The sequence below is a fragment of the Microtus ochrogaster genome, linkage group LG9 (assembly GCF_000317375.1).
Source record: "Microtus ochrogaster isolate Prairie Vole_2 linkage group LG9, MicOch1.0, whole genome shotgun sequence".
NCBI classification, from domain to species: domain Eukaryota; kingdom Metazoa; phylum Chordata; class Mammalia; order Rodentia; family Cricetidae; genus Microtus; species Microtus ochrogaster.
The window spans coordinates 34,450,653-34,460,740 of NC_022034.1; positions in this window are offsets into that span (position 1 = coordinate 34,450,653).

Below are 10,088 nucleotides of genomic sequence, written 5' to 3' on the forward strand. Positions count from 1 at the left end.
CCCACTGCTCCACCCCTCACAGTGTGCAGTGCATCCCCACCCCCACTGCTCCACCCCTCACAGTGTGCAGTGCATCCCTACCCCCACTGCTCCACACCTCACAGTATACAGTGCAGCCTGATGATGGAGAAAGACTCCTGCTCCAAGTTCGAATATCAAATTCATCCACTTCCCAGTGACTCTTTACTACTCCCTGCTTTCTTCTGTTGTCAAGGGAAAGAATGTTCTCCTTAATGGCTTCCCTTTTCTCAGTCCTAAGAAGTTTCCCTTTCTAGCCTCTAACTTCACCCATCTGAGTGTTTTGTGTGTTTGTTCGTTTGACTGGATCCGCCTCCAATAAACATAAACAGCAAATAGCCCTTCCTGGGTCTCAAGTCTCTCTAACTCCTGACCTTTCCCTTGCTTTTTACAGCCCAAATGCTTGAGCAAATAACTTAGAAGTTTTTGTCTTTCCTCAGCTTCCTGCTCTTAAGAGTTTGCCAGTCACACAATTTACTTCCTTCTCAAAGACTGCCTGCCCTAACTGCTTCCAATAAGATCTGCACAAGCATCCCTGCCCTCAGGGTGAGATGTAGACCTCTTCTCTTGACCCTTGAAAGAATTTGAACTGTCATCACTCCCTCTGTTTGCAAAACATTCTCTCTAACTGCTGTCTTAGGAAGTGCACGCTGGAGGTTTTCATTCTTAGACCTTTTGATGCAGACTCCTTTGTTGGTTTTTCCATCTCAGCCTTCACTCCCATTGTACTCAAGAGTTCATAGGTAATGTTTTTCCCATATCAACCTTTCTATTTGCTATGTTATCTTTAAATGAAGACTGTGCGTTCAGTTTCTTGGTTGCTCAGGCCAGAGTAATCACAAAGAAACGGCATGAGTTACAACACTGGCCTATTAGCTCAGGCCTCTTATTAACTAACTCTTATTAAATTGACACATTTCTATTAATCTGCATATCACCACGAGGCTGTGACCTACTGGTAAAGGTTCTGGGGTGTCTGTCTCCTTCGGCAGCTACATGGAGTCTCTCTGACTCCACCTACTCTCTCTCTGTTCAGATTTCCCACCTGGCTTTGCTCTGCTAAGCCATTGGCTGAAACAGCTTCTTTATTAACCAATTGAAATAAAACATATTCACAGCATACAGAGGGGAATTCCCCGTCAGTTATCTATTGGTATTATTCACCTATTTATATTATTTGCATGACAGTAAAACTACAAGCAATAGTCACATACATGTGCACACACACTCACACAGAGTCTTTTTAAATAGCATCATGTTCTCCAAAAAATTTAAATCATCAACTTTTCTTGGATAAAATTATAGACAGTTGTGAGCTGCCATATGGGCTCTGGAATCAAACCTGAATCCTCTGGAAGAGTAGTCAAGGCTCTTAACCAATATTCCATTTCTCTATCCCCAAATGAGGTTATTTCTTAATGCAAAGCTGCCCTCTAAATAGTGTGCAATACAAATTTATATCTGGATTCAACTAACTGTGTAATGAAAATAATTGGAGAAAAATTTATATCTGAACAGAGTATGTTTGGATCTGTTTTTCTTGTGCCCATCCCCAAAGCCTACAGAGTAACAACTGTTTATGTGGCATTTACACTGTTAAGTTGGGAGGAATTTTGAGATGACTTCAGGTGTTCAGGAGGATGCATGTGACTTATACCCCAAAGCACCTCCAGGGTCTGTTATTCTTGGGAGTCTGGGATCCCGGTTCCCATGGATACCAAGCAACAGTTTGTCTACCAACCCCATCTTGTTCATTGAGTGTGATTGGGAGTCCAACTGGTTCTCTAGTCTTAACTTTGCACCAAATTTCATAACAGAACATACTATTTATTTATTTTATTATGCTCAGACAGGGTCTCAACTATAGCGCAGATTGTTCTGTATTTCTGTGTAGGTGTTTCAGTTTGGGCTTCTATTGCTGTGAAGAGACACCATGACCACAACAACTCTTACAAAGAAAACATTTAAGTGAGGGTGGCTAGTTTACAGTTTCAGAGGTTCAGTCCATTTATGATCAATGACTGGAGCCCGGCAGTGTGTAGGGGTGTGTGTGCTGGAGCTGAGAGACCTACACCTTGACTCAGAGGCAACAGGAAGTCTACTGACTGTCACACTGAATGAAGCTTGAGAAAAAGACCTCAAAGCCCGTCCCCACAATGACACACTTCCAGCAGAAGGTGTGGCACAGATTAAAGATGTGCCCTCTGGCCTCAAGGTCTGGATTAAAGGCACTTGTCATTCTGCCTCTTCCAAAAAGACCTCACTTCCTCCAACAAATTCACACCTTCTAATAGTGCCACTTCCTATGAGTTTTTGGGGGCTAAATACATTCAAACTACAACAGTAGGTCAGGCTAACACTGAATTTTTAGCAGTTCTCCTGTTTCAGCCTCCTTTGTACTGGGATTAGATGAGAGCCACAGTAACCAGCCAGAGAAAATGCTGAAGAGCTATATTGGACACTGTCTATGAAGAGAAACAACTTTGTTAAATTGAGATGTGCTAATAAAAGGGATGGATCTGTTTTTACTCTGTTAGAATAAACCAGTTTTTCTCAACAAACGGTCTTAGAGTTTGTACACTGAGCTCAAGGGATACGTAGAGTTCAGGGCTGTCAGGGATACAGACACGAACCCTGTCTCCAAAAATGTGCAAAACAAAGTGATTGATGGAAAGACAGGTATGGTAGCTGTTTGTATTTGGAGCAAGTAATAAAGCCATATGTTTCATAATGCTTTCTGGATTTGGGGGAGTGCTCCAGAAATGAATCAATTCCTAAAACACAAAATCTCTAGAATGTTCTTTCTGTGCCTCCGCTGCCACCTGAGGCACCACCTAGTATCCTTTCCCAGAGCTTTCTGCACAACTCCTGTTCACAGGTCACCATGAGCTAGAATTTCCACGTGAGGTGTCTGTTTTCCTCTACCTTTGTAAGTTTGAAAGAAAGAAGGAAGAAAGAAAGAAAAGGAGGGAGGAAGGGAAGAAAGGAAGAAAGAAGCAAAAAAGGAAAGAAAGAAGCAAAAAAGGAAAGAAAAAATTATTTTACCTTTTTTTTTTGTTTTGTTTTGTTTTTCGAGACAGGGTTTCTCTGTAGCTTTGATGCCCGTCCCAGAACTAGCTCTTGTAGACCAGGCTGGCCTCGAACTCCCAGAGATCCGCCTGCCTCTGCCTCCCGAGTGCTGGGATTAATGGCGTGCGCCACGACCGCCCCGCCTATTTTACCCGTTTTTAAATTCCTAGCTAACCATTTGATTCGATGCCTGGATTTGAGAACAGAGGGAGGTGCTGGGGAGGAAGGGGCATTTCCTTCCCTGCTGAGATCATTGGTAAGTTGCTGTGCTCCCATACACAACCCTTCACCCATAATTCCATTTGTAACTCTTAATTAGGTCAGAGTGACGAAAGGGGTAAACGAACAGGTAGAAAATGCCTTTACCAATACTCCTTCATCAGCCTTCCCTGAGCCCCACTGAGGCTTGTCTTCTGAAAGATCCAACACTCACTGTCTGTCTCATTTACAGACCCAAGGCATGGCTACTTTAAATCATATAAGCAGCTCAGGAAACTGGATTTGAACATTTCATAGATTTCACTAAATCTTAGTTTTGTTTTGCTAATGCTTATACCCTGTCTTTCCAGGCTCTCAAACTAGGTGCCCATGACCTGTAAGACACATGTTTTTGTGTATATGAAACCACAGACACCTATCTTGTATTATCAGTTTGAGTTATTTTATTCTTTGAGACATAATATTTATATTAAAATGGAGACATATTTTTACAGTCAAAGGCAAAACTTGGAATAATTAAAAAAAATAAGGATTTCAGGGTATGAAATAGCAAAGCATTGCTGAGGTAAGACGAGAGACTGTGAAAAATGTATACTTTAATTAGCTGAAGCTTGTAGGCTTATGATGTGTGCGTGCCTGTGCATGCTCGTGTGCATGTGTGTGTGTATGTATGTCACTGTGGGTATGTCAGAGGTTACAGTTTTCATAAAAATCTGCAGCAAACATTTTTGAGTTTTAATGTTAAAATGAAAAATTCAAACAAGTTAACAAGATCATATTCAGAGTTCATTCCACTAGACACAGCACTAATCAAGTGATAGCAGCTTTAATAAGATAAAATTCCTCAAATGGCCCTTCAGGCAACCATAACAGAGCCAAATTGTCACCACTTTTCTGAATCCCTTGTAGTGGGGTATGGGAGTAAACTGGCACAATGCTGAACTAGAAAGAGTCCCCGCTGTGTCTAGATTTAAGATGATAAGACGTGAATGTCACACACTAACAAGCAAGCAAAACCCACACAGCACCACGAAATGAGTAGCTGTAATGCAGTTCAAGGAGTTTCCATGAAGATTTTAAAAGCACTTTTGGGAAATCACAAGCATGTCTCCGTGTTTTCTGTGATGGCCAACCACAGCAAAGATGACGGGTTCCAGCTTTACCAAGAGATAGCAAAGCCCTGATTTTGAAAGTTTCACTCTCTTATGGAGACCCTAACAGGCAGTTTAGATGCTCAGTAAGAGAGTCCATTTTCTTCTGTTTGGAATGAACCAAGAGTTTAGCTACCCTTTGTCTCCGGGACAGTAGACTTTTAGGTACATTCAGGTCTTTGAATGAAGATGTTTATGAAAGGTCAATACAGGCCACAGAGCACTAACAGCTAAAAATTCTTCCTTTCATTTAGTCTTTGACTTTGTAGTCACTAAATAAGAAACACAGGGACTAGCTCCAAAGCTGCTCTACTTTAAACAGGCTATGATAATATAATAAACAAAAGTCTGGAATGAAGTCTTCTAAACGCAGCTCAGGGCAACAGGGAATATCACTGGTATCTAGGTTTATATCATACGTTGCATATAAACTTATTCAAGGAGAATGTACCTCAGGTAAGACAATTCAAGACAAACTTCAGAGGTTTTTTTTCTAGTTTCTCTTTTAAGTCTTCATTGGCAGAATGAAAAACGGAGTTGAAAATACGAAGCAAATATCGTTTTAGAGCCTAGATTTCTTCAATGAAGTAGAACAAAAGTGTTAGAAGAAAAAAAAATCTTTCTGCTTATTGTTGGCCAACACAATTTACTGATTTACTTGAAGTGAGCTTTGTGTTCTTGATATTTTTGTGTCTAGACATCCAAATTCCCCACTATAATTCCAAGAATGTGAACCCAGGGTTGATGACATAGCAATGAGGAAAAATACATGCAATAAACTTCAAATAATCCTATTTGAAAGACATTAAAAACAAAGTAAAGAATGATTTCAATAAAAGGTACACTTGTTTTCTAAACAGAGTGTCCGGGGTATTTTAAAAATACAACAGTTACAAGCTACAGTCTAAATGCCTTGGAGGGTTTTATTTACATCCTTTAAAAGTGTATACGTTCAATTTTTTTGTCTGATTAATAGTGACATTGAAACAGTTAATTCTTTTATATTGGCAGTAGACTTGGATGGTTCATTTGAGATTTGCATGAAAACAATGATTCTCAGTAAGAAACACTAGTGATAAGTAAATAGCAAGAGGAAAACAGAAATTTGCTAGCCCAAAAAGAACAGAGTATCAGGGAAGGAAGATCGAAGGTTGGATTGTGTTTTCAGAATTGTGACATGGAGTAGGAAGCCAATAACAAAAAAATAATAATATTTTACATTTTATAATTAGAAACATAGACCTGGATTTTTCTGCAGGATCCCATGGGCTTCATAGCTATTACTTTAATGAAATAGAACAAAGAAGTATGAGTGAATGACTGTAAGGGTAAGACCTTAGTCCAAGTCCTGAGGAGGCAGCCTGGCAAACGAACTTAGACATAGATCCATCCTTCTTAGGAAGAAATGCCCTTGGGCATACATTGTCCATACAAGCTTGCCTATGACTTTTCCTTTTGAAGTTATTAGGCATAGACAGTGACTCTTCTGTATTCTTACAATTTCCTTTATGGAGAGAAGTGATAAGGATATATTTTGTTCCTGTTGTATCTTTCCTGATTCTCCCTGAGGCTACAGTGGAGAACTATTTTAACGTTGTTGAGGAGGAAGGCAGTGGTAGCTACTAAAAGAATGGCAGTTTCAGCAAACAGTGAGAAGTTCCAGATTCCTGGGTCTCTCCCAACCAATGACTACATTTCATTTATTCTTACGGTAAATGTTTTGATGTATAAAGGCCCTTATATCGGAGGAGCCATTGAATTTTTTGTTGTTTTCATTCCTTCTTGAACCTCAAATATGGGGAATTTGGTTTTCTCTGGTAGTCTTTGCCCTTTCCTCCTGAAGAAGCAGTCTGACAGACATAAACATCTAGAGACAAAGACACAGAATCACCACCCCTCAGGTCTGGGTATTTAAACTTACACGCTCTAACTACAGTGACTTTATGGACCAGAAAGCAGACAAAATATCCACTTATATTACTTTTAAAATGCTAATGAATTGTCTACCTCATAGAAGCTCTTTTTAAAATAACTTTTAATATTTAAACTTATTAAACCCATATACAAGCAGAGGAAAAGATAGAGAAGTCCTGCACATTTACCATTCTGCTTCAACTCATGCTCTATTTCCCATTTTCTCATTACATATTTCATATACATACCCTAAATATAAAGATACTTTAAAAATAACCATTATCACACTGCGAAAATTGGAATCAGTTCAAGTGGAAATATTTAAAGTGTGTGCACTTTAGATATTTCATTTGGCAAGGCATAACTATGCCCAGAGAAAAACATGAAGCTGAAATAAGCCAGTCCTCCCATGGCTTTCCAGGAGCTCAGCCCAACTGCATGGAGAAACAAACCAGGACACTCCAGTAAAACTGTCCTTCCCTTTTTGGTCCTTTATGGGGTTCCAGGTATATGAATGCAGATGTGGAAGAGTTTGTATATAACTCACTTTCTTGGGGCCAGTATATTGGGCATTCACATTTCCAGAGAGGTTAATGGTGAAACACAGCCCTGGGAGGCAAAATTGCAGAGACTGTGGTGAAGGATAAAAGGAAGATGCTCTTGCCAGCAAACCTTAATACAGAGCAAATCATTCTTAAATACACCACCAACTCAAAATTATTGTTTTAGAAAACAGAATAGAAGTTTATACAGTCAGAGGCCTTGTAGTGAGTCCAGAGTAATGGATGGAATTCTTAGAGAGCACGCCTTAGAAATCATACAGTAGAGACAGGAGTGAGCAATCATACTGATGGGAAGATACACCATCCGACATAGGGACATCCATCTTACATGTCAACTTGACTCGGTTATGGTTCTTTTATATACTTGATCTAACATATGTCTAAATGATGTTTTGATTTTTTTTTAAAAACTGTGATTAATAGTTAAATCAGTATAATTTGCGTAAGATTAGTCTTTATAATATAAGTGAACCATAAAGAAGAGCTATTGCCTCCACTTGAACTTGAACCTACAACACCAGTTCTTGCCCAAGTTTCATTTGGCAATCCACTGGTTTATCTGACATTTCCTGTTTGTGGGAGTCCACAACTACATGGATACAGTTATTCTTGAGAAAGCATCTCACAAAGTCCAGGTTGATCTTGAACTTGATATATACGGTGGAGAATGACTTTGAAATCCTTATCCTCCTTTGTCCATCTCTCAAGTGCTGGGATCACAGGCGTGTGCCACTCCCTGTGGCTAACAAAGTTGAGTTCCTTGAGATAAATGTGCAAACATGCACACAATCCTACCAGCTATGTTCCTCTTCGGCAGGAACAAAGACTTTGTTTTGCAATTTAAACAACTGTATCTAAACAATATCACATTCCAACCAAGCTCTCAAAAACAAAAAGCAAAAAAATAAAACTGATCTCATAGGACCTTGAGTTTAGAGCTAGTTTCTTCAAAATTTCTACCATTGCTGAAAATTGTATTAAGGGTCAAATTGTTCAACTATTATGTATAACCTATCGACAACCCAAATTTAGCATTATTTATTTTTACATAAAAGGAAATGAAACTCAAAGAAGTAAACAGCTGTTTGGATAATACCAATTAGCCAGTATAGTCTCAGCATAGGCTAATTGGTATAAACACCACTGAATACCCTGGCCTTTAAACTAACTTACAGGCTTTGATGTAGCAACCAAATGCTTGGATATTTCTAGTGATATAAAAAACATTCTACATGGCCACCTCCACATGTATTGTTGACATCTTTGTTAGAAAGAACTTCCCTTGCATGTATTTCTGCAATCTGTGTGATTTGCCTTACACATGCTGGGCAAACCATCTACCATTTAAGTTGGGCTTTATCATAGACTTTACATGTGATCGCCATGTTTTCACTTCAAACACTTGATGCCATTTGATTGCAAGGAAGAAAAGCTTGTCGTGTTTCTGTATTTCTTTCTTTCTAATTGTTTTTACTGGTATTTGCTAGTGAGCTGCCTGGTGGTCAGCTCCATCAACTATTCTAAGAGTTTGATTCAAATTTCATATGCCCCAAGAACAATGGAGTCCCTTTTCTTCTTGTATGTGGCATCTTCATGTATCAAAAATTTACTAGGTTTTTCTTAATTCTCAATTGTGACTAGGGTCTCCCTTTGTAGCCCAGGCTGGCCTCGAATCATTTGTCCTTCTGTCTTAGCCTGAGTAATATAAATGTATGCCACTATGACATTAACACTATCAGTTTTTAAATGCAGCTTCAACTTTTTAATAGATTCATTTTTGGTTGTTGTTTTGCTTATTTGTTTGTTTAGAGACAAGGCCTCATATTTGTTAGACTTGCATTGAACTTGTTATGTAGCAGAACATGACCCTGAACTTCTGGTGTCTGTGTGATGGGAAGCTGACTTAGTAGTTACTTATTTAAAATTCCTCTGATTAATTTCTACCCTTTGATTTGATTCTACTAAGCTATTTGTTTCTTTATACTTTGTCTTTTTGCTATTTGGCAGATGGGCCTTGACCCTCCGACCTCTGTTTCCTGTGTCCTGCGATTGCAAACAGGGCTACCGGGCCCAGTTTGAATATTTTTTCAAAATACAATTTTGATAAGCATACTTTAAAGAAATATTTTAAAGACAGGGTTTAATGTAGCCCAGACTGGCTTGGAACATGCTATGTGACTCAGGATGACTTTGAACTTCTATCTTGCTTTTACCTCCTGAGTGGCGAGATTACAGGTGTGTACCACCGTGGTCAGTTTTATGTGGTGCTGGGGACTTCATGCATGCTATCCAAATGCTCTACCAACCAAGGTACATCCCCAATCCATGAAGCTTTTTACATACATACATACAAAGTTAGTTTTAGAAATGTTAACTATAACTTATTAGAATGACTGGCTAAGTAGTGGAGTTTAGCAACACCAATAGAAGAGAACATTTTGGAGACATATCAAGGACTGATCTTTGAAGACACATCAGGCTTGGAGATGAGAAGGAATTGGTACTGATGATTCAGAGGCTGAAAAGAAGCCACTGCTTTCAGAAACGTAGGGCTTCTAGACAACCGGTCGGTGGTGAGAGGCTGGGCATTCTAGAGAAAGAGGAAATCATTCATTGCAGGCATTCGGTTTTAGAAAAAGCAGCAGGGACTGGATGAAGGAGAGGCAAGAGTGTGAGACGTGCTGAAATGGACTAATGTTCTTTCCACAGACTGAGTCACAAGGGCAAGGCAGGCAGGGTGAGTTGATTCTGGGTGCCAGCCAGGGAGAGATCAGGAAGAGAGGAACTGAAGTGACTAAATGGGTCAGAAGGACATTAAGAGAGGATGGTGATGCAACAAGGATGGTGTGATATCAGTGTGATTGCCTCAACATATTTTGAAACGCATTGAGATATGTACTGGGCCAGGAGAGTAGAACAAAGCACAAAGACTTGGCTTGAAAAGCAGGGGCTTATTTTCTTATCATTACGGAAGCTAGAGAGGTCTAAGGTCCAGTTGTTGACAAGGTTTGTTTCTTTTGAGGCCGTTATACTTGGCATGTAGATAATTAATGCAAGATCCTTTTGTTTTTTTGAATGTCTACATCTCTGGCTCTTCTTTTTTATCTATCTATCTATCTATCTATCTATCTATCTATCTATCTATCTATCTATC